The sequence below is a fragment of the Haplochromis burtoni genome, unplaced genomic scaffold (assembly GCF_018398535.1).
Source record: "Haplochromis burtoni strain Fernald_Lab_line unplaced genomic scaffold, NCSU_Asbu1 Contig_29, whole genome shotgun sequence".
In the NCBI taxonomy this organism is placed as follows: domain Eukaryota; kingdom Metazoa; phylum Chordata; class Actinopteri; order Cichliformes; family Cichlidae; genus Haplochromis; species Haplochromis burtoni.
The window spans coordinates 1828881-1853854 of NW_024582390.1; the positions used below are offsets into that span (position 1 = coordinate 1828881).

Sequence of the window (24974 nt, forward strand, 5' to 3'; positions counted from 1 at the left end):
CCTTAATCGGTATCGTGGGACTTTTTTTTTCAGGTTCTGATGTAAAAATTGTGTTTATATACATATATATGTTGTCATATTTGTCATGATATTATGAGGTTCTTTGTATTTGGACAGTTTTTATTTCTTGGTTATTCCTGTTTGGATTTCTTTATTATTCTTAAATATTACGAGTTTTAGTCTTTTAAGTTTAGATCTTCCAGACCTGCTTTGATTTTGTCGTCTTACACCTCCTCTTTGTCTTGTTTTAGCTTTAGTGTCTTTGCCCTCTCGTGTTCCCTTTTTAATGTGTTTTCTTGTTTCCTTGCCATTTGTATTTTGGTTACTTTCGCTTTTACTTTGAAGATTCTTTTTTCTTTCATGTCCTGTAATTGTTACTTCCTGTCTCTGTTTTCTGCTGAATTCCCAGATTGTTCTCATGTGTTAATTACTTTCATCGGTCTTCTGCTCATGTTTCTTGTTGATTAATGACTCCTCTGTGTATTTATGTTCCTGTCTTCCCCTTAGTCTTTAGCAAAGTGTCTGCCATGCCCCCCTCTGTTTTTGCTGTCACACTTTGTGTTGTTTGGGTTCTAGTTTGTTGGAGTTTTTTTTAAATTAATTTTTCATTTGGACTGCTGCAGCAAAGGCTTTCCTTTTGTTGCCTGTAGTCTCCTGCATCCACAAAGTGAAAGCCTCGCTAAAGTTGACATAAATCTTTCAACTAAAACATTGTATATAAAACCCAAATCTTATTTTACCAACTGTAAAATGCACACCAAGGCGTGTTTCAAACTAATTTGAGGCTTTGAACACCTTAGACAAACCTACAAGTGAAATTTCACACTTTCATTGGTTTTCCAGGAGGAGACATATGTAAATCCTACTAACCCACTATATACCTACAATATTCTCACTCTGCAACAAATGTAATTTTTAAATGTGTAAGATCCAACTTAATCTATTCAGCTTGCAGTATATGGTAAATGTAGAATAAATAACCCTGTCTATATTTTTTTAAATTCAGATTATATGAAATTTCACACAGAGCTGGCAAAAGACACTATTTTGCACAAAAACGTTGTGCCTCATCAACCAAAAACATTACATTCACATCAGGCACTTACAATGTGTTTGTTGTTTGAGTGTGGAGATATGAATGATTTCCTTGTTCTACCAGTCTCAGGTTGCTGTTTCAAGAGTCCTCACCACTGTTTCTCGATTAGATTTTCAAGGATGTTAACATGAAAAACTGCATTTACAGCTTAATGATGTGATGGGAAGTTTGAGATATTTATCTTAGTTTGTCCACGTCGACAAAATTATCTTCAAAGTTTCTCAAAGGACAAGACAAATTCAGCACAGTAATAATTAGTATTTTTAATGTTAAAATAATTTTATAAGACAGTAGGTTTACATACCTCTGATGAATTACCTCTTTTTGGTTCCAAAGACATATATGGGGTACTACCAAAAGTCTGACCTGCATAGGCGCATCTGCTCAGTGTCCTCCTCAGTCATGCCGATCACATAATTGCTGCTGAGGACTAATGAGGGAACATAGCTGTCTGTAGTTTTTAGTGTGGACACAAAACGGCCAACAAAAAGCCAAGTTTAAAACCAGCCCACCGAGACTTTAAAGCGACAGCCACACCAAACAAACATGCACTGCACAGGCGGAAATGGAGGCTATGCTACAAACGTGACTGTTCATCACTGCCTTCGTTACCTGTTGAAGTTCATGGTCTGACTGCTGGGCTGGGGTCAGTAATCACGGAGCTTTAATATCATTCTGGATTTTAGGTTACTTTTGAGTCAGCGTGCAAAGTTGTGTTGGCAGTGTAATTGTTATGATGATTTCTGATATGAGGTTCAGTTCTACGGTGGTGATCGCAGGGTGTGCACAGGTCAAGTGCCACTATGACCCTCCAGAAAATAACGAGGACAGGGGATGATCGTTCAGGTATTTAATGGCAGATTTAGCGTGGGTGTGGGTATGTGTGTGGGTGGTTCAGTCTTATGGACGCACACTCTCATTGAACCCACATAAACTGCTCCCGAGCATAACTTGTGATTCACACTGCCTCCATGAACACCATTTTTCATCCCAGTCAAAACATTACTCACAAAACGGCCGTGCCCTCTAGTGGCGAGGCAGAAAACTGCATCACAGTCCTGCCTTCAGAACAGTAATGGTGACCCCATCCTGAACACAGAAACTAAAATCAGCACGTTATAGGGTGCAAAATTTTCATTTTCACTTTTTTTTTTTTGCATCCCTTAGATAAGTGAAGAAACTTACAACGGAAGTAATGTCATACTTCCAGAGATGGGAGGTAACGAAGTAGATTTTTCAGGTATCTGCACTTTACTTGAGCATTACCGACAAGTCTTTACTTTTACTCCCTACATTTTTAAACACATATCTGTACTTTCTACTCCTTACCTTTTAAAGCCGAGTTGTTAGTTTAAGTTCAACAGTATCATTCGTAGGGCAGTTAAAGGAGGCCGGAAGGAGTGCAGGTGTCCAAGTTGTGTTTGTGCTACTAGCATCTAGCTAGCTCTACAGAAGATTGGGGACGCATGAGGGGAGTTTTAAATTAGGAGATACTGTCATTTCAAATGTAACGTTTCTGTCTGCTCAAGAAACACCAGCAAACTGTTTGTGTGCAGTTTCTCGCACATTGTGTTGCTAGCTAAAATTCCAGCTGCTGTATTTCCCAGGGCCAGAAAGAAAAGAGCTGGAGAGGAAGAGAGGGGTTGTATTTAATGGTAAGGGCTACTCAGTCAAACGTGAATTAAATCTGCAGATTAAAATTTTAAATATTTTTACAGACTTTTTTCAATTTTCATATATTTGATTTGTATATCATGTGTTTTGATAAATTATGTATGTTTATTTTGTCAAAAGTCCTGCAAAACAAACTATACTAACTTTATTATTCAGTGTTGCATGAAAACATTGGGTAGTTTTTTTTTCTAAAATAAACAGGTTAGTTTGCAATACTGTGGTGAATTCAGAGTAAAGCTCTGTGTTGGATTGATACACAGTGGCTGTGGTGCTGAAGGTCAGATTTTAGTTACATCAAGTGTAGCAGAGATAAATTTGCATTTACGCTGATGATGCTTCCATTAATGAACTGAATTGCAACTTTATACCAACTCTGTATTATCTAGCATAAAGATAGTATAAACAGTATAGTGTCAGTGTAGGGGATGGATATCAGTCAAGATGGCTCATGAAACTGCTTACATATTGTTGAAATTAGCTTTGTAAATCCACAAAGAGCAGCAGGTCAGTTGATCACAGCATGTACACTAAGAAAACCTGTTGAAGCTCACATTAGAAATTACTGTGAGTTGTGATTCTTTTCCCTATGCTGAGGCATCCAACTGTAACCCCTGACTGTACAAACTTTCCTGTTTAGTTGTGGAGGCACCCTTTACAACACAGGCAACAGAAAATAGCTGTTTTTAAAAATAAAAATAAACTCTTTCACCATATGAGTCCTACATAACAGATCGAAGCTTTCATGAGAATTAGAATTTAGATTGAAATAATATTTTCCTTTCCATGTACTAATATTGTTTGCACAAGTTCAGTTACTTTTTTACAAAAAGAGTTATTAGAACTGTCCTTCAAAGAGCTACTTTTTACTTTCCTACTGTTAGTATATTTCAGAGCCTGTACTTTATTTTTGTACTTAAGTAAATAAGTTGCTTCAATAGGTCAGTATTTAATTGAGTATTTTTAAACACAGGTATCTGTAGTTCTAATTAAGTTTAAAAAAAAAAGTCAGTACTCTTGCCACCATTGCTGGAAAGTAGTAGTAGAAGTAAATTCAAGGACAGCTAGCAAAAGTCCCTCATTTTTATTTTTATTTTTCACTCTCCACAAGTAAAATTTTTGGACAGTTTAAACCAAACAGCAGGCCAGATATTTGTAAAATGACTCCAAATTGCTCCAAAAGGCACCACAAGCACGATGGCAGTGAAGAGGTCCATTTCACCATTTAACAGAGGGCTAGCAGACTCTAGAACAGCTATAACTAATTCCAGTTAACAGATGGAGTTAAAGTTCACCCAGCTATCCACACGTGTCAGAACCATTCTTTGAAGAGGTGGTGCACACGCTTTTTAATCCTGTGAAGTTGCATATCTAAGTGGCCCTTTGAAACTTGTAAGAATTAAGTGGATCTTTCAAGAAAAGCACTAATGACTGACTCATTATTTAACAGTTTTTCAGTGAATCATTTCTGAAGAATAATTTTAGCCACTTCTCAGAAATCACATTCACTTTCATTACTTTCCCAATTATGTTGTGCTGGCATTGTAACTTTTGGCTGGATTCCATTTTATGAAAAATTAATGTTCTAAATGAAATAAGTACCACATCTTTAAACTGCCTTAGAGTCGATGGAAGGTTTAGGCGTGTTGGTGAGGTGTACAAACTTTTACATTAGAGACCAGAATTTGGAAACCGATAGTCTGTGGTCAAATCCACATTGATGTAGTTAACAAAAAGATTGTGGTTTCGAGTAAGTCTAAATAAAAGCTTCTTTCAACTCACAGAGTAACAAACCAAGCTAGGATATTTTGTTTGCTTTAACCAGTGCTGTCAGTACCCAAACAAAGTCATACAAAAAGTAAATTATATACTGTTAGCCCTGTGATAGACTGGTAACCTGTCCAGGATGTACCCACATGTGTTTTTGTGTGTCTCTGCATGTGCATAAGCTGCTAGAATATTCCAAAATGACCAGGTCATTACAGTAAAACATTAAATGATGGTGTTCAAAAGAAGCATTAACATGAATGGATGATTATGTGTGGACCTGTCTTCTTTAATAACTACATTAAAATGGAAATAATTCGCATTCTAGCTCATTAACATTACCTGTCCACACTTTAATTTGAATTTCTTTAACATTCTGGTCAAACTCCAATGGCTAATTGGACTGCTTTAAGTTGAACTTAATTTAACAGTCTGCTAGCTTATCTTAAGTAGGCCTTTAGGCATTTTTAGTCCTTTTTTTACAAGCAGAATGTGAGACTAATTTACATTTACTTACGAAACAAAATGAGTTCTTTGTGTTAGTTTCTATTTCTGTCCTCTTTGCTTTCCATCTATCCAATGTTGCTGCTCTGTCTCAGTGAGAAGGACTAATGTCAAGGTGACTTTGGGGAGAAAAGTACAAAATGAAACTCACAAAACGTTCAATATTTGCAAGATGACACATTTTATATAGCAGCTGCATTTAATTTAGAGTTATTAGACCTAATGGTATGAGTGAAGGCTTTTTTTTTTGTCAATTTTTAATTATTGATACTGATTATTGAGGTAATGACTGCTTTATTAGTTGAGTTAATTACATGTGTTGTGGCTGAAATACAGCCCAAACCAAAATGAAGCCCTACAGTAATTTTAGTTATAAAATAATCTTGTATCCAATAGCTGCGATGTTATACTAAATGTAGAACAGTTTAGACAGCGGTTTATGTAAGCAGCAGGCTGTTTAATAGTTTCAAATATACCATCTGGTTTTATTTTTATTATTATTAGTAGTAATAGTAGTATTTTGTTATTATTATTGTTATTATTATTATTATTATTATTATTATTTGGCCAGCATGAAGTGAAATTGGTGTTAAATTACCCTTAACCTGTCCCATAATAATTTAATATAGAACGCTTGATGAATGATATATTTTGAACAATGTAAAGAAACATTTAAGGTAGGTTGTTTGTAAAACTACAACTTTACTGATTAACTGAGTCTTTAACAAACTTTAATTGTAGGTAAAGATGGACAGGCTTTTAAGATCATACATTTCTGTTTATACTTATTCCTGCAGCATCCGTCCATCCATTCGTGGCAGGGGAGTCTGAGCCTGTTAACCACCAATTAAGGCCGTACCCATGATAACCTCTGGTAAGAAAAATTCTATTTTCTTTATGAGCTGTAGTGACTCTTGAAATTGACACTGACCAGAAGCAGAGAATGTTTGCTTTCAAAGTAAAAGTTTCACCTTTACTTTGAAGGTGGACATTCTCCTTTTCTTTTGTGTTTTCAGTACTGCTTGGTAAGTTTTGTGTCAGTTTGCAGGAAGTCAGTGTCATTTATACAAGCTACTGGTGACCGCAGCAACAGGCTAGTGACCAAACCAACTGCAGTTTTATCAGCTTGTGTATACAATGAGATTTTCGGTACAGCACCATATACCTCTTTGCAAGGAATGGTTAGTGAGTGCCGTCATTCTTGTTACTGATCATTCTCTAGGCCTGTGAATGGGACTTTAGTACTCACTGTCAGAGCAACTGCAAGTAATTGTTGTACAAATCTTTCCTTTGTTATCCATGGTAGCTTGATGGTTACAGATTGGGTCTCTGAGCCTATTTTTTGTTTACATTGAGTAAAGCACTACAGTGATCCTTGACCAACTTCAAAAAATTGCTGATTGGCTTTCTCACATTTCTGTGAGGCGCTTTGACATTTGCATTAGGGTTTGAATTAGGGCAGGGAAATATGGCCAAAAATATTTATCACGATATATACTTGAAAGTTTGCGATAACGATATGTGACGCAAGACAAAATACTTTACAACTCCACAGCTTTATTAGTGCAAAAGAACCCCATCAATGTATTTTCACTTAAACAGGTATATAAAAAAATTAACAGTGCAAATGCAAATTCCTTGCTGACAGTTTAACCAAAAGGTATTTCCAGTGGAATTTGGATATGTCGGCCAATTTCCACTGGAAATACCTTTTGGTTAAACTTTGGTCATCCGTTTCATTCAACGATCCGCTTTCGCCCTCCTCTTTCTCCGTCGCCGCCATGCTTTTTCCGCCATGTGCGTATGAAAACAAAGGCACTGTGCATGCGTGTTTACCTATATTCTATCGCGATATTTCATTTTCTTATCATTGCCTAACATTATACTGGTATTACCGTGAACGGTATGATATGGCCCAGCCCTAGTTTGAATTATAAGTTGGCGATTCCAAAACATTAGCTCTGACCATTCTTTGATAGAACGATTTGTTATTATGCAGATTTTCTGACATTTTCCTTCAAAGTTTCTTAGTTTAATCACAATTCATTGTTAGTCAATAACTGCGAGCTGTTCTGGCCCATGTGGATACAGGAGAACAGGCTCTCACCACCATGTTTTTCAAATGCAAAAAGATTTTTATTGCTGGAAAACAATCTCCTGTATCTCATATTTCTACATATGTGTATTTACCCTGGGTTCATTTTTCTTCCTAGATTATTATTATCTTTGTACCTATAATGTATGATAAAGGTGAATGTGATAGATTCGGAAGAAGATTCATAATGTATTAAAAAAATAATAAGTACTAAGAATACTGTAGGCTCTACTACTATTGTGATGAATATGCCTGAATGGAATTTAAACATTTAAGCTTTTAAAACAAAAGAAAACAAAACCCCACAACTCCTAAATGGTATCTGCAAGCTGCCAGAATATGTTGGCTAGATATGCACTGTTAATGAAAAATGTACTCTTTAAAATTGCATTTATAGTGCAGCTGCCTTGTACTAGCATGGGTGAAGTCTCGGTTTTGTCCACTAGATGTCAGGAAGCTCCCAGATTTCAGAATGAACTTCCCAGCATCCTACTCTCAGAGCACTATTACATCTAAACTTCAGCGTAAACAACTGCTTTCTACCTCAAAATAAACTGTTAAATCTCATCATAGTTCAATTAAAATGTCCACAGGTACTTTTTTAAATTCAAATTTCACTGCACATAAACACAAAACATTATGTGAAAAAAAAAAAAATACACAAACACAGATTTCTTTTTATTTATAAAAAAAAAATGACAAAAGTAGTCCTCAGTCAAAATCAAATCCTCTTGTTTTGGACTCTTGAAAGACTCACACAACATCCACCTAAAGAGGGAGACATTACATTATAAATCAACATACTGGCTCTGTGTCTTAGTTCACATCTCTGTATATATCATGAAAAGCATGAACTTTTTGAACCAATTCAGTCTTACTAAAATAAAAAAAACTCCTAATATTGGTTTTATCTATAGAACACTCGACTTTAGCCTTTTGAAGCAGCTTTAAATTTTCCTTTGCATTTTCTTTTCTTGTCAGTGTTTCACCATACGCAGTATATACCAAGAGTCATGTGTGAATATAGTCAGAAGATGGCAATGGTGTCAGGTTATTGCTTGGCACTCAGTGTTGGTGGGCTGGACAGGCATCTGCTCCGCACTGAGAAGGGCTCCTTTCTGCCTGCTGGAGATCTTGTACTGGCTGCTTGAGTCAGCCCTAAGCCGCTCTCCCCACGCAGAGCTCCCTTCACCAGCGTTCACCTAAATCTGTCACACAGATTTGACACTGCGTCACTTGGAGCGCACTCTGAAATGACATGTATATAATGTGGAATATTGTGCACATTTACAGCCTGGACTTCCCTTAGAGCAACGGTTTTCTTGTTTGCTTTTTTCCCCTTCCCAAAGCCCTCGTTTTTTTGTTTTTTCTCGTATAAATATTTTAACATTTTTTAAATAGTAAAGGAGTTTGTGATTTCTTTAACCTTCAGGCCTGGTCAGTGTTTAAAGATTGGGAAATTATGAAATTATTATTTAACTGATATTTGCTTTGGTTATGGTTAAAAAAAACCCCATTTAAATTTAAAAGAAATTGTTTTACATTAGGAAGTGTGGTGGATTTAAAGCTCTGTTCATTTATAGTCAGTGGACACTTTTACCAGTTGTCTTCAAATGTTACTGTGAAACATTTGAAATGCACAGGCCATTAACCTAACAACACAAATCAGCTCACATCACACTCTTAGGCATTGATATGAAAAAAATATTATTAATTATTAAACTGAAATATTAATGGAACAAAATAATAGAAAAGGAAAAAAATGTTCATATTCAGTGTTTTGTGTTACATCTGCTTCCTTTTAAGTGCACATGTGTAGAATGTGTGTTTTCTATTTAATTACAGTCTTTGTTAAAATAATACATATATATCTTTTTTCTAATGACATCAGTTTCCCATCAACAATGTGTATTTACACACTAATCCCCAATGGCATTTTCAAACTTTTGCAGCAGTCTTATCCTAATGTATTTTCTATACAAACAAAGCACTGTGGTTATTCTGTCGTATATATCTTACTCAGAAAGCTCATGTAGGAGAAAGTTCTGTATTAGGAACAAAGAGAAGACAGAGTGAGTGCTCATCACCCTGGGTTCGTCTCTTCTCTTTATATGGCTTTTGGGCTGCTGCTTTTTTCTGGAGTATTCTGGTAGCGACTGGCCTTGGTGGCCAGTAAGAAGGATTTTCTCTCCCCAGCTTCTGTGGCTTTGTCGGTTTGCACTGCACAAAGTGTCTCAAAACTGGGTTGTGGTTTAGGGCTCTCAAGACATAAAGGTTTAAAAATAAGTAATGGACTATTTCAGAATGTACTGTGTATTTAAAATGTTGTTTTTCTAGAGATGTCTGAGCTAAATGTATGGATTGCAGGTTTTAAGTGTGATGTTTGCATCTCTAGCAGCAGACCTAGGAGGATCCTTAGGATTCCCTTATGTTGTTAGAAATAAAGACTCATGGCTATTTGAGAATCTCCAGCCTTTTGAAAAGAAAATAGAGGTTATAAATCTGCTAAACATGTTTCTCTTCCTAGTGTATTTTATTTATTTATTAATTTGTTTTTGCGGAATTTTAAATTTAACTTAGCCAACTCTGGGATAATATCAAGCTGCATTTTGCTTGTTTTTGCACTGACGACTTAACGACTTGAGACGTTGTTTGGACATGACATATGCAGGTACGCAAATGGAATCAAATGCTTTTTAAATGCATTTTTCAAAACTTGGATTTCAAAGTTTTGAAATGCTTTCTCAAGTCAAAGGAAGACTAAACAAACTTTTTGGCCTATAAATAATAATGCAGGGGATGCTTATTTTCTCACACAGGTGTTTAGAGATCCTCTCTCTGATAAATCATGATTTGTAAACTTTACCATAGACAGCAGTGACAGGTTTCCTTTGATAATGTAGAAAAATGGGGAAAGAGAAGGCTGGGCTTAAGTAGAGCTGTGATTTAGAGCAGAGAGATGCAGCATCTCTCCTTTCCAGTGGAGGCCCTCCTGGGTTTGATTTAATTCTCTCCTTGCACTATTAAAAAGGCCTTCCACTCTCTTCACTGCATGCACCTTGCTGTCATAACTGGCACAAAATCATTAATCAATGCCGCTTGTAGGCAGTGCAACTAAGGCCTTTCACAGTGTATATTTTTCCATTATTGATTGTGTGTGTAATGCATGAAGAAGTACAAAGATGGGTGTCCTCCTGTGTTGGAATGACCATATTAGGCCAGGAGATGAGGGAACCTTTTTCTACATCAACTACAAATTCATAAAGCAATCATCATTCCAGCTGGGAAGAAAACTTCTTGTTCTCAAAATGGTTTTTTCTTCTTCTTCGTGTTGTTTTTATGGACTGAACTTAACAATGATCCTGTGCTGGAAGTATGACGAGTAGTTATTTGGTGCAATAAAACTGAAAGGCTGTGAATGTCAGTGTCCCCCTTTGTTGTTTAATTTATTTTCTTTTCAAAGTGAAGGGAGGTGTCCTTGCTGTGAGAGTTAGTCATTGATGTGGCTATAGTTAGTCCGTGCCCTGCTGCGACTGTCTGTTGGAGATGCTACTTCCTCTTTCCTGCTCGTTCATAGCTTCCTTTGCCCGGGATGATCGCTTTGCTTCGTGCGTTTGGCTGCATTTTGTACGGGGTTTAGTAAACTTGATCAAGAACAAAAGATGTAAGAGTGAAGCGAGTTGAGTCTCTTTGCTCTGGGGTAAAGCAAAGTCAGGTAACCTTCACAACAAAGCAAAGCACTCTTGAGATTCACATACTGTTAGGAGGTTTTAGCTATCTATGTGTGTGTTCTATTATGTGTCTTTTATTGCTGAATAAAGCATGTTTACTCTCAAATTCACTGCAAACTGTACTTTGATTACATGCTGCATTTTAATTTTTACTTATCATGATCATTTTTGTCATACCCCATGGGATTAAAGGTACACAAACACACAAAAGGACTGTAGCGTGAGTAAAATCAACGTCCTGATATTGTTTTTGTCATGCATTTCTCTGATCAGAAATAATTTTCTCTGTGTAGATACCAGCAAAGGGGTGTCACTCCACCTATGGTGCCACTGCTTCTCTAATCCAACATTAAGGTACTAAAACACAGCCTGAGTAAATAAAAAGAAAACATAATGGAAGAAACGTACAACAATGTGGTTTGAAAAAGATACATAATATTTTACTAATGCAAAAACCAGAACTTTCCTTACACAGTCCACATAACAACAAAACTTATCTTTTGCTTAGTCAATCAGTTACATCTTAAATAGGAAGAAAATGTCCCAGGAACTCAAATAATTCAAGTTAGTAGGATTTATAAGGAAAATTAAGCTTACAGTTCTTAATCTGTTTAAGTACTTGGGACATTTGGGGTGCAATGTATTAATAATATACTTTATAATGGTATTAACATTCTAATAGTTAGTGGTAATATTCATTATTCTTGGTAGACAGGCAAGATCAACGTTCTGTTCTGTAATGTCAGAGTCTGAGGCAACTTGGTATCAGAAGTTGGATCATTTCATGCATAACAACCGTACTCACTGGATTTTGCTGCATAATGTTGCTGTAAATTCTCATTATGAGCTACACAATTACATTGAAGTTTATGTCAAAATAAAGAAATGCACCAGAAAAGAGAGGCAACATGATTGCTAGATATTAATCTTATCTTTTAACAAGCTCTATTTGTTATATTTAGAGCTTTAATGATACTAAATTGTTTTATCAACAACTAACTAATGGGCTTATCAGCAATTGACAAACCCTCTTCTCAATAAGCTTATGGTAAATGGAAAGAATCTATTACCAGCTCAGAGCCCTTTATCTCAGCTGTCTTAAATATTGATGCTTACAGTAATTTGTCCCCATTTTCTATTGATTTCTTGTTTTGCTTTCAGGTTATGCTGTAAACAGGGTAAATAATGACAGATTTGAGCAGCGCTCGCTCCAGAGATGATCCAGAAGTAGCTGGCTGCGGTGCAGACATTATTTTCTCATCAGCTGAAGTTTATGCGAGGTGGCCCTCACAGTCACTGTGGCTTTCACTGGAGGCTAGGTTAGTTGTGGCATCTCTCAGAAATAGATCCGGCATGTTGTCAATGCTGCAGGAAGCCTGGCCGAAACCTGAAGATGCTGAGCAGAGCTGGCAGGGGATGTGTTGGCGTGATAATTGTAATTATAAGTCAGAGGAAAATAGGTGTGGCTTTTGCAGCAGTTTGATGAGTTCAAAGAAACAAGCCCCGGCATGAAGAGGAAATCATGAGTCAGAAGTACAGAGAAATGTTTGCAGGATTTCACAAAGGCAGTAAGTGGGCTTGCAATTATGTTTATCAACTAAAGAGCAGTGTTTTCATCAGTATTATTTGAGGTTACTAGGAAAAACTTTCTTCACCCTCCCACATATCCTCCTATTACAGCACATCTGTAACATTTTTAAGCATGCATATTCTAAGACCATGAAAGAATTATTCAACATGAAAATTGGAAAGGTTCAGATTTCCCTGTTTATTTTGCAGATCTGTGCCCAACGCCGTGATGTCTTTCCTGGGTTTTATCTCTTCTATATCGCAGTCTGGAATGCATTGCTAAGCCCGGCCACCAAGGGCTAGCATATAGCTCTCTCTGCAGGCTTTGTACAGGATGAAGAAGTCATAATCCTCAAACAGACTTAAATTCCTCCAGAAAGGCTCTTGATCCTGAATCCACTCATTTTCTTCAAACAACTCAGCCCAAAAGAGAAGGGATATTTGGGCATGGCTGAAATCCTTGATTGAAATCTGCTACAAGTGGGCACAGATACACATGTGGGTCGATACACATGCACACAAATAAGCCTAACACACAAAAATACATATGCACATACACCTCCCCAAACGTCCCTTGCTGTCGGTGAGAGCCTAGGCTGTTGAGAGGGCCTCTCTGAGCTCTTATTAAAAGGTAAACTTCTCTAAGGCCAGGGAATCATGTCAATCACAGGTTGTGTTTTCGCACCGAGCCCAAAGGCTGCTCTCTCCACCCTGTCAGACGCTGTTATCACCCTCAAAGCCATATCAGAATGCTGTTTGTTCTGCGCTTTAGTTTCACCCACACGGCGGATTCAAAAAGGTACAGGTCTATTTGATAGTGTATATTTCATTGCCGGAGAGAGACTGTGTTTGTCTTGCTGTGTTTGTCAGCTCATATTTGAGCTGAGGGTTCCTATTAAAACTAAACACCATATCAGAGGAATATTGCCACCGCTAGGTTCTTTTAAATCGCATATTGAGCCCATGGAGTGTGGAAGCAATTTAGTTGTAGCATAGTTTATAAGTGTGTCTGTGCTTGTGATGTTTCTATTTACTCTTGATTCTAATTTATTTACACACAGCAGCCTCTCGCTGCATTTTTCATATACTGTTATAATTACTTTCGTTATATTGTCACTTCCAGTTCTCTAAAAATATTACCTTGTTTGCATTTTCACTTATTTAATAAATCCCTTAGAGAGTCATGGCTATTTTCATTAAGCAGGATTGATCAAGTCCTCAAGGCAGCATCAGCTAACAGTTAAAAACTTCATGGGCTTTCACCGCTATACTTCACTTGCAGTGTGCTGTGCATTAGTGCTGGGCAGAAATTGACATCACAGTAATTTTTTAAGGTTCTGGCAGTTTCAGTGTGTCACAATACTGTTGTTATTATTATTATTACTATTCCTGCAAAAGAGTTGGTTTATAAAGGTTTACAATGGCTCACTAAACATTTGAATGTCATCATAAAAGAAATGAAACATAAATAGCTTAAAATAAAATCACCCAAGAAAACTCATAAATATTCTACCCTGAGTCTTTTATCAAAAAATAAATGTTTGACACAAAGCTTAGCCTTCTGCCTGTTATGCTTTTTTTGGTTAAATGTAATGCCATATAGTGCCACGTCCTCTAGAGCCCAGTTGATACAGAATTTTTACGACCGATACTGATACCGATATTTGGTGATTTTTGAAATCAGATATTATGAAATATAGGACTATTTTTTTTTTCTTAACTGATTTTTATAAACAGATTTCTCTTACATTTTTTAAGTGTAGCTTTTATTATTATTGTTATTCTACCTGCTTCTATTCAGATTAGCTGATTATTGTGCTTGTGGCATGCAAAAACATGTGATGCCAATAGTGAAGTGCCCTCTGGTGGACGAAATATGCAACAACACTGATGGCATTGTTGAGAGACCTTCTCCTTGTTTCTTCTTTACTTTCATTTATTGGCAGTTAAATGCTGATACCAATAGATCAGTAAATGAATATTGGCTGATAATATCAGCACAGATGCAGCATGACCAGAAATGACCCTAGTGTCCCTTGTTGTGTTATTGTGGGTTATTAATTTGAAGTCTGATATCACTTGTTTTGCAATATGATGAAAAAAGGTGTGCATCTAATACAGGCTGCTCCTGAACGCATGGTGTTCTTGGCGTGAAGTAATTTAATACATTTACACCTCTTGAAACATGAAGGTGTTTTTTTTGTTTGTTTTACTTGTTTCTGTATAGCAGCATTTGAAGAAATAATATGCCAGTGCATCAAATATAACCCCCCAGCATTACTGTACACTTTAGATGACTGACAGAGGTTGTATTGAGCCAGTAGGACAGGATGCAAGATTGCAGAGCCACCAATGTTGTCAAGTAGTGTGCTGTTAATTATTGCATGAAAATATGTCTGATAATAATGTTGCTTTATCAACCGTACGAAGTAGCTCCACATTTATTTTTAACGAAAATTTCAGGTACAGTTAGGTCACTTCTGAGATATTGTTATTGAATACTAATAATGGAAGAGAATAATTATATTTTAGATATTCTTTTTAAATTATGTGCTAAAATATTGTTAATATATATACTAAGGTCGTTTTAATATCTGAGATATTGATTCTTGTACCTAATTCCCTTTTATCTCAATATTAGTCTACAGATTGTGTATGTGTTGTCATATTAGTGTCCTCTAATTACTAAAGTATCAGCTAGCTCCTGCCCATTCTCCTACCAATGGAAACCAAAAGCAAAGCAGAAAGGCTATCCCAGTCATTAGTACGTTTGCTGGACAAACTGTGGGATCTAACACTGTGGGAGGCTAGGGAAATAAAAAAGGTACTTACGCTAGTATTGACCTTGTTGCTGGACCTACTGCTGTTTGCTCTGTGGCCAGCTTTCCACAACAGACACGCACACACCCACACATACATTACATGGTTTTGCATGCATGTCAGAGAGCAATACAGTGAGTGATGAAGGATGAAAACGCTACTGGTTTTGCAGTATTGTCAGGCAGTCTTAGCAGCGCTCGTCGTGCATACATTTTGTAACAACAATAACAAGTGGCCAAATTTAAAGAAAGTAATTATAATCGCATGAGCAAACGCAGCTAATTTTTCACTGAAGACACTTTTTAATCCATAAATGCATTTTTAGTTGTTCCTATGGCGCTGGAAAACAAACAAGATAAAAAGAACAAAACAAAAAAAAAAAGTTAAGGCTGTTCATTAGTACCACAAATGGCAACCTGCTCCTGTCAGTTTGAGAACCCATATCTATAAAGCAGCCCAAGGTTCGTGACGGAACGCCATGTAAACAACTCATCACTGCAACTTCGACTGATTAACATATGATTGCAATTCATCATCTCATGTGCAGCCGGTGACATCTTGCAGTAGCATTTATTCCGTGTTGATACATGCCTTTGGTTCCTTTTTGACAACTCAAAACAAACAGATTGCAAGCTGTCGCTACATTTGCCCAAGATGAATGGGGAAAATGAATCGGTAAATCAGGTGTGTCAGGTGATTAACACAATCATGCCTGAGATCCTTGTGGAATCACTGGAACTTAGTATGTTTGGATAAACACTGACAGTGGAACAGACTGTCTGAACAGTGTGAACAATGTGAACAGTCAACAGTAACTTGCGTCTATAAACTATTATACTGTGAAGCCTTCTGTGCATAACAGGCATTGCCCTGATGGTATTAACATTACCCCGTGGTACTGAAATTTACTGTCTGTGACCAGATAAAATGGTCACCTAGTCACCTTGCTGCTGAAATTAATGACAGCCTGTTGCAATTGACTTTACTGTTACTGAAATAGGCTTATTGGAATCAGTAATAATTATAAACATATAATTTAAAAAATGGCCTAGATACTGCAGTATATAATATTGACATACCATTCATATTGTCAGTATTTGCAAATATACTAATTGGAATTGATTAAAAATTATGAAACTAAGTATGCATAACTGCTCTCTGTATATCTTTGGTTTTAGTACTTCACTGACAAGTATTGACACCTTTTGATAAATTAACATTGCTCAGCTGATAAGTTTGTGTGTGTTGGACAAGGGAATGATAAAATGCTGTAATTTCTTTCAGAAAATATTAATATCTTATAACAATTTTTGCATAACTGTTGATCCCTGGAACAACTTTTTTCAAATGACTAATTTAACAGACAGAAGTGAATTGGGTTGAAACTTCCAAATCCTGTTTATCTTGCACACTTCTGGATTTGGGAATGTGGTGAACAGAGTCACTGGGGACATTCAGCTCTGTTGTGCAGCTGTCATTTGCTAGTAATGGGACGCAGTCACCAAGGAACCCCTTGAGTATGTGTGCTGGGAGAAAACCGACAGAGGCGAAAGAGAGAAAAGAGAGATTCAAACGAGTGAGCAATAGTGAAGGCAATAGAGGAGCATTTGTATGGTCTTCCTTGCCACTGAAGTAGTAAAATGGAAACATATTTCTCCCCTGACAGCTACAGTAGATCTAACCCTCTGAGTTGAGCTGCTTATGATGTTGTGTGGTGTTGAGGTGGACCCCAGGGGTGTCCCAAAGGCTTGTTGTTTCTTGTCAGAGATTAGATTGAACCAGGCGGCTGTGGTTCATACTCATGCCTGAGAGAAGCCAAGACTCCCTGTCACCGAACACAACCTCTGAGCTTTGCTCTGTAGCACCGAATCTAGATGTATTTCTTATTGTAGAATAAAGTTTGTTATTTTAAAAATAAGCTCCACCTTCTCTGGGGGTTTCCATGCTGCTGAATATTTGCTCACTGCAGCACACTGTACACTGATGCATGACTGGCCACTGGGAATGAAAAAGGGGATTTATTCACATGTTTCTCAGCTGACATTATGTTTATTTCTCACTTCACACATTTTCTTATTTTCCTACAGTTCCACTTTTTACATATTCATTTCATCAGCCCTTAAAAGATCAGATGGAGGGTTTTGCCAAGAGTCTGTTCACTGAAAAAATTTGTAGAATTCATATCAAAGTTGAGGCTTTGTAAATTTGCGTTGCTTCATTCCTTTGAAAATGTGCCAAAAAATAGGTTGAAATATCTCCAAGCAAGTTTTTTTTTTCTTTTCTGAGTGTGTACCACATAAATTTGCCACCTAGATAGATGGAAAAGAAAGAGAAGCACTTTTTCTTCTTCCTGTCAGTCTCCTCCATGCGTCTTAAACATAGTAATCTGATAAAGTAACTGATTTTCCTTCATCATCTTGGGGATTTTTGATAACAATTAGCGGTGTTACTGCATTGAGAGGTTTAACATTTCTTCAATGGGTCTTCTTCCTCTTTTTTTCTTTTTCTTTTTTGTGTGGGCCACTAGTCCATCTTCATTTTGTGGTAATCAAATTTATCTTCTCCTATACTCCATATAATAGATTCAATATTTATAATTTTTAGGTTCTGAGTATAGTACTCGTTTGGGTTTTGGGGAATTGTATTTCATGATTGCCTTCAGACTGTACTTAAGTAAATTGCACTGTAATTGTCTGGTAATAGAGATTTTTTAGAAATCACCCCCTCTCCAGCAATAATCAATTTGATGCATGCTTGTCTGCTCTGTGAAGGAAGAGGTTAGCTGTCCCCGTTAGTTTTAGACAGAAGGTTTAAGCAGGGATCCACTGAAGGCATCTGTCAGTGAGGTAAAGAGCACTGACAGCCATACATCATCTCTGCCTAGTGGAGGCCCCTGTATTTAAAAGAGTACTGCAGTCAAAAGCCCATAAAAGTGAGTGACTCCTCGGGAGCATCTGCCACTGCATGCAGGGAGGAGATTCAATGTGAAAAAGGGGAGATAATGTGCTCACTCACTAATGGGCACCCGACTAGACACAGGCTCATTTTTCACATCATGTCATCTGTAAGGTTTGAATAAAAGTAATGGCCACAATGAGCCTGGATCTCTCCCAGTCATTATGGCTTTTGCTTCCTCACTTTTATTTGTGTTGACTTGTACAGTCGGAGGAGATGACAGTCTCTGGGCCTGTGGATCAGTCAGAGTGATGATCTGCACTGCTCTCCTCTGCTGCTGACAGGTCCCTTCTTTCTGGCAGGCATGTGAGGCCAGAATGCCACACTACGTCATATCAAATGCTGTAATCTGACAGAATAAAAGGATTTGCACACTGGGGACATCACAAACTCTGTCTTTTGTAATTTTCTGACAGAGACAGAAGGGGGAAATGGAGGGGTTTCTACAGTTTCATGTAGTAAGAATTAGTGTCAGTCAAAGTTAAGTGGCTATTTTAAGATAAATAGGAGAGGATTTCCGTGGCATGTTTTAGGGCACTGGGCTTTAAAACACTATGCTAATGTGAGTAGATACTGATCGGGCGTTGGATGTTTTCATTTCTGAAACATTCAGAGTCGCAGGACACAGCATGTCTAAATATCCATTCTGAAAAGGTTAGTGCGTAATTAACGCTGAAATTCACTGCCACTGTCAGCCACGTTCAGTTCAGAATAACAATAAATGCCCAAATGATAATCTTTTCATCTTTAGGATGCACTGTGGAAAAGATACCCTATCTGAATTTGTAAAATATAATAAAAAAAATGGTAACAATGATGATGACAATAATATTATCATTATATTTACTGACAGATTAGTGTTGTATTGGCTCTCTTGAGTAATGTTTTTTCCGTACTTATAAAAGTGAAGAAATGCCTCGATATTATATAACACATATTTTACAGTTCATCTGATACTTTTAAAATAAAAGACTGTTTTGCGTCGGGCCCTATAAAACTGGGAAGGCGGATGAGAAAACAAGTGATTTCCTTATTAGGTTCAGGAGTCAAAGGCCTTCTTCCATAGATGTGAGCTTCAAGAGCCCAGAAGATTAAGACATATATTGGATTCAGGATGGAGGCCACAAAGTTCATTTTTAAAATAAAACAGAATATTATTCACAGTCCTTTTAAAATTCAGATTGCCGGCTGACCTGTGACTTGGAAGTAGTGCATTACATTTTCAATGAGCTGGTGCTATGTCACTTGAAGGAAAAATCCCATTTCTTGCCCCTTTGCCGAGGGAATTATGGGATTAGATCAGCCATAGTTTAAGGAACTATGAGGAAAACAAAGATACTGTGAAATTAAATTTTGACATTTCAGATTGGGCTTTGTCTTCCTCTCACATCTCTCCCTTTTTACCACAAGGTGTTAATTTTTGAAGTAAATGGAAGTGAGACTGATTTTTTTTTTTTTTTTGAGTCATTCTGAGACAGCCCTGTAGTGGGAGGAAACAAAAACAGCCCTGCTTTGTAAAATCTCCCACTGGTGATATTATAAGCAACACCTGCACACAGTTCCCCCTGATTTTCATATATATTAAAATCACTACCTACTGTGGCATATGAAATTGTACAAACCGCTAAGGCCTAAGCTTACCACTGGAACGTCGACTTCCCTTTGATTCAGATTTTCCTCTCAATTCTCTGACCCTCAAAAAAGGTGACCAATAATCTCATTCATACACTGTTTCCATCATAGACCCCCACATACCCTGCATAAGACCAAAGAAGTAATATTGACATTGTTCAGCTGCATAAAAAGTTGCATGTCATACACAAATATTATGAAAAGTTATCACTTTCCTCCCAGCTAGACACACTCCAAGCTGCCACTATAATAGAAATCTCCACTTAAACCCTTCTCCACAACACTGAAAATCTGTGTTTGTATACAGTACTGGCAGCGAAATATCAGTATCATATCTGTCCACATTCTAATTTTACAATTACAATACTGAGAGCATTGAGATATTGAGAAAATATGCTTAGCATAATCAGTCAATAGACCTGGTGGAGAGATCCACCACACATGGCAATAAAGCCCCAACTTAAGCATGGTGGTGAGCTCATTCCCTTAGTACCCCCATCCAACCCCCATCTCCTTGCACCAATGCCTGCCTCATCACTCCACACAAAATATCCCACCCTTAATTGGTCTGTGCTCCTCCAACATGTCTGTAATGAAAAAAGCAGCACATAATTCTTAGTTTGTTGGCTGGCAGAGCCCAATTTACAAAAGTGGAGGTTGGTGATAAGCAGAGACAGTACGGCTGTGGAGTGCTCAGAACAATGAATCACCCCACTGCCAGGGTTGAGCAGAATATAATTGAGTCCAACATCTCTGAGCACTTTCACCATAATTAATGATAATCTGTAACAGAGGAATCTGAGATTCCAGTTCACAGAACTGTTTAATTAGGCCCAGTAATGAAAGCACAGGCACTACAAGAATATGGCCGGCCTCATGATTAATGATTTGTGCTACTGAACACAAAAGTGCTGCACCGTTAACTCCAACGGATGCTGCTGTGTCTCCCTGGCATTTACAGAACACCAAAATACATATAGAGCTGTTTGCATCCCCTATATGAGCAGCTAAATAAACACAATGTTTCTTGTTTTTTTGTTTTGTTTTGTTTACATATGCGTGCTTCTGTTTTTATATTTAATACTCACATTCACAGTCACAACATTTTCACCTCTAATGGTGTTTTTGTACTAAATTTCAAAATGAATGGGTAGATACATTCTTACATGCTCCTGAAGACAGTTATAATTATCTGTCCATATCTATTAATGTATTGCACTGGAGAGAGAATTTGCCTTGAGAAAATGGCAAAAACATAAGCTACAGACTCTATATATAGAATTTAAAGAGTTTAATAATAGTATCTAACATTAGGCTACAAAAAAGAAAAAGATTAATGTACTAAAATAGGATGTATTAGCATTTAAAGGTGCTAAATCTTGAGGAGCTTGTGCTCATGGGAAACACCTTGAAATTGTATCATGTGACTTGTTATTTGCTTTGTACCAGTAAAAACACTACTTATTTATACAGTTGTGGTAAAGGTCTGCGTAAAAAGATTGACATGTGACAGGAAAAAAAATGTGTGGTGCCATTCACTCAAGTAATAAAAAAGTACATAAGAATTTAAGTCTTTTACCTAAAAGTATGGATTACATTATTGAATGAAATGCTCCAGCTCCTGTTTATGCCTCGCAGGCATCTTTGTGGTTATTTCCTGGTAGTATAGCCAGAGTTCTGCGACTTCATAACACGGCAGCAAGCAGGGCTTTGCAGAGGCTGTGTGCTAGACTGGCTCCACCTTTTTAAATGAATCTCATGAAATGCACAGTAATACGGTTCATACCATTACAGAAACAAAATAAGATTTTTGTTTGGCATGAATTGGATTTATACCCTGAAAAAAAGCTATTAGTCACTCCCTGTCAGTTTGTTGACTGCTCTGAGTTTGATGTTGTGTGTTAGACCTCTGAAGTTAAATTTCGCACTTGCTTGAATATTTTAAACTTAATATTTCCTGTGGTAAAAAATATGATTCTGCAAATCAAGAGTCATGGTAAGAGACTTAATAGAAAGATCAGACCATTACAAAATAATAGGAACAATATTCTGTGCAGGAACATGCTATTCATTTTATTCATCATACCTTTCAGTAAAATGTTGAAGTCTCCATCAAGTAGACACATGCCTTAGGAAACGACAGTGTGAAAGGCAATACGTGCGGGAAACCAGGCACGGGAGCTAAGCCCTCATAAATCTATGACAAAACTTTCCAAAAATGAAAAAGAGGACGTAAAAAGAGAGAAAAATAGATGTGTTCCTGCGAAAGAAATGACTGTAACCGCCCACCCCCTTGCCCTCCTATTCCCCATGTCTGAATCTTGTTTAGTTCTTTAATTCTACAGTTTCTGACCTGGATCTGGCCATCGCTGCACATGAAAGAAATTACAAAAGCCTCTCAGTCACAGCAGCCCAGCTTCCTCCTGCACCACAGCATTTGTCATTGCCAAAACAGCAGAGTTTAATTAAGTGTTGTGAGCAGCCTAGTGAGAAACACACTTTAAATTAAACCTCTGAACATGCTGCTATTGGTTCTTTACCTTCTCAACAATCAGCAGGGTATACGGCATAAATTTCTATCTCTCAAGGGGGAAGGCAGCTGCTGCACCTCTAGCGATTCATAAACGGCTTGCCTCCCCAAGAGCAATCTCTATTACAGCACATTTCATTATAGCTCAGTTTGGAACAGCAAGCAGATGAATGTGATAATTAATGTCCCTTCCCAACAAAACATTTTATTTACTCTTGATGAATTAATGGTTGTTATCATGGTAAGGGAGAAAAAAAAAACCCAAAAACTGTACGCCTCGTATGCTGGTGCATCTGTGTAGGTGAAAAGAATTACATGGCAAATTATCTTTCAAGGCATCAAACAATTCTTAGTGCAAGAGTGGAGTTAATTCAATCCTTTCTATAATAATGGATTGTTTCAAGTTTGTAAGCATTTTGATTCACTCATGCATTTTATAAGTACGGCTTTTATTTTTTATCATAGAATACATCAGTAGCTATGGAAGAAGACACAAGAGGCCGGTGGCTGTTGCATGTGTAGTAAACAAAGTCTTCTTAAGTGGCATTTGGATTAACTCTGGAGTTTTTAAAGGGATTATAATTATTAGAACTGTAAAAAGAAAGGGACATTTAGACACATCGGTGGCTTAATTTATTAAATAATTGTCATGTGGAACCTTTGTGATATGCAAATATTATGCTGTTGCTTTATTGATATTATGTCACAGTGTGTATTGTTTACAGATGACATGTATGGGATATTACACACAAAAGGTATGTACAGACCACAGACTAACCATGGAGATAAAGATAAGTGTGGCGATCAATACTTTCGGATTGTCAATAAACCTTATGAAAAGAGCAAAATCAACAATGCATTGATCCATATATATATCTATATATATATATCTATATATATCTATATATATATATATATATAGATATATATATACATATATAGATATATATATATATACAGAAGTCAACATATTTGGGGGTTAAAATAACATATTTCTAATATTTATTAAATCTGTCAATAGTAATGGCAATAAAAAATTCAGTTGGCCTTATTGATTCACTTATACAATATATAATAATAATACCACCAAATGTTCTTGCAATTCATTAGGTTTGGCCATTATAAGTAGTTTTATTTTACTGTTCATCTGCTCAGGTTATGTTAAGTGCAGCTCCTTAAGGTCTAGTAGAGCTTCATTCATAAACCCTGCCTATATTGGACAGCCAGGTTCCCCAGCAGGCCAAGTGGTTAAAAAAAACTCTTAAGTCTGGTGCGTATAACATCTAACAAGTCAGCACTGGCACAAACACAGAAACCAATCAAACTCAGCCCGCATGAACCTTAAACAAAGGTGGAGGTACATTTTCTATCCATGTTGGATGACATTTCCTTGTCCTCCTGTTGCTACTGCTCCTACGTTTGAGTGATCAGACAGCCATTACAAGGTCCAGGTTTATTAGCGAGACCATATAGGCCCTAAGCTCGCTGTGGTAGAAGTGTAATTCTCTACAAAGTGTGTCACGTTAGCTCTGTTGACTGATCCACACAACATCTGGTTGAGAGGACCTCTCACACCTCTGTGCAGCAGCCCTTTAAGGCAGCTACAGTGTGTAGCTCTCCACGGTGCAACCAGAAAGAAGTCTTGACGTGCCTTTCATAGCTGGCTTGTTCGTAGTGAAGCAAGCAGTCACTTATACAAGGCAGTTTCCAGGTGCTAAATTGGATGAAGCATCTTGTCTTCACTTCACTTATAGTATCCTTAACATAAACGGGGGGGAAAAGGCTTAGCTTGAAGCAGGAAAACTATGTATCAAATAGAATAATTGTTTGAGATGACCCCAGCCTCAGTTTTAGTATCAGTATTGTTAAAATAGTGCATTTGCAGAGGGTTTGCTGTCAGAGTTTACATCACTTATATGCATCAGCAACACTAATCTTGTACTGAATTAATTTAAGATTAAAGGAAGCTTGGCTTACATCAGATTCTCCTTGTAGATAACTCGCAGTAACATCATCGTGCAGTTGTACGGGGACCTATTAAGGTTAAGAGTTGGATCTCTTTAATCGTTGATCATTTAAGGATGCTCCTCTGCTCTTCCTCTTTACAATGCCAAATGATATATGATCACTTCTACACTTCTAGTTAATGTACACTATTAGCTCTGTATTTAAACATGATAATGTAATTGATTCACAAATTGATTTATTGATGTTAATTCAAGTGTTTCATGTATTAATCACAGTAAAGAAATTAATTTAGTATATTTTATGAGCTGTTGTGCGATCAGCTAATGATATGAATTAATCAACTTTAATAAGAATTCAAACACTATTGTTTGCCTAATTTGTCACTTTGTTAGAGGGAGAATGAACAGCGGCCTTTTGATTTACAACGTGCAACTCTACTGGGCTGTTTTAGGGAATTGCTCTGCTTATTTGGGGTTTAGAAGTGTCACTTTCAGGACACTCCACCAGGCTAGATTTAATGCAAATGCACATTACCAAAGTGATTTCCAGCATTTAAGAATTCAAAAATAGAGCTTTTTTTAAATTTGGATTGCAATTTCACTTCAAGTAGAATTGACTTCAATGCTGGACATCACT

At 37.0% G+C, this 24974-nt stretch overlaps 1 long non-coding RNA gene across 3 annotated transcripts; it reads left to right on the plus strand.

The window, feature by feature from the left end:
- The first annotated feature begins 1497 nt into the window (after positions 1-1497).
- On the plus strand, positions 1498-14441 carry LOC102298810. Of its 3 annotated transcripts, none has more exons than XR_001336152.2 (5): positions 1498-1742; positions 5836-5912; positions 11158-11218; positions 12026-12432; positions 12644-14441. It is a non-coding gene; the product is annotated as an uncharacterized LOC102298810 (long non-coding RNA). The 3 variants fall into 3 exon arrangements; XR_001336151.2 differs by lacking the exon at positions 1498-1742 and adding an exon at positions 1817-2336; XR_006054224.1 differs by lacking the exon at positions 1498-1742 and adding an exon at positions 2316-2751.
- The last annotated feature ends 10533 nt before the right edge of the window (positions 14442-24974 follow it).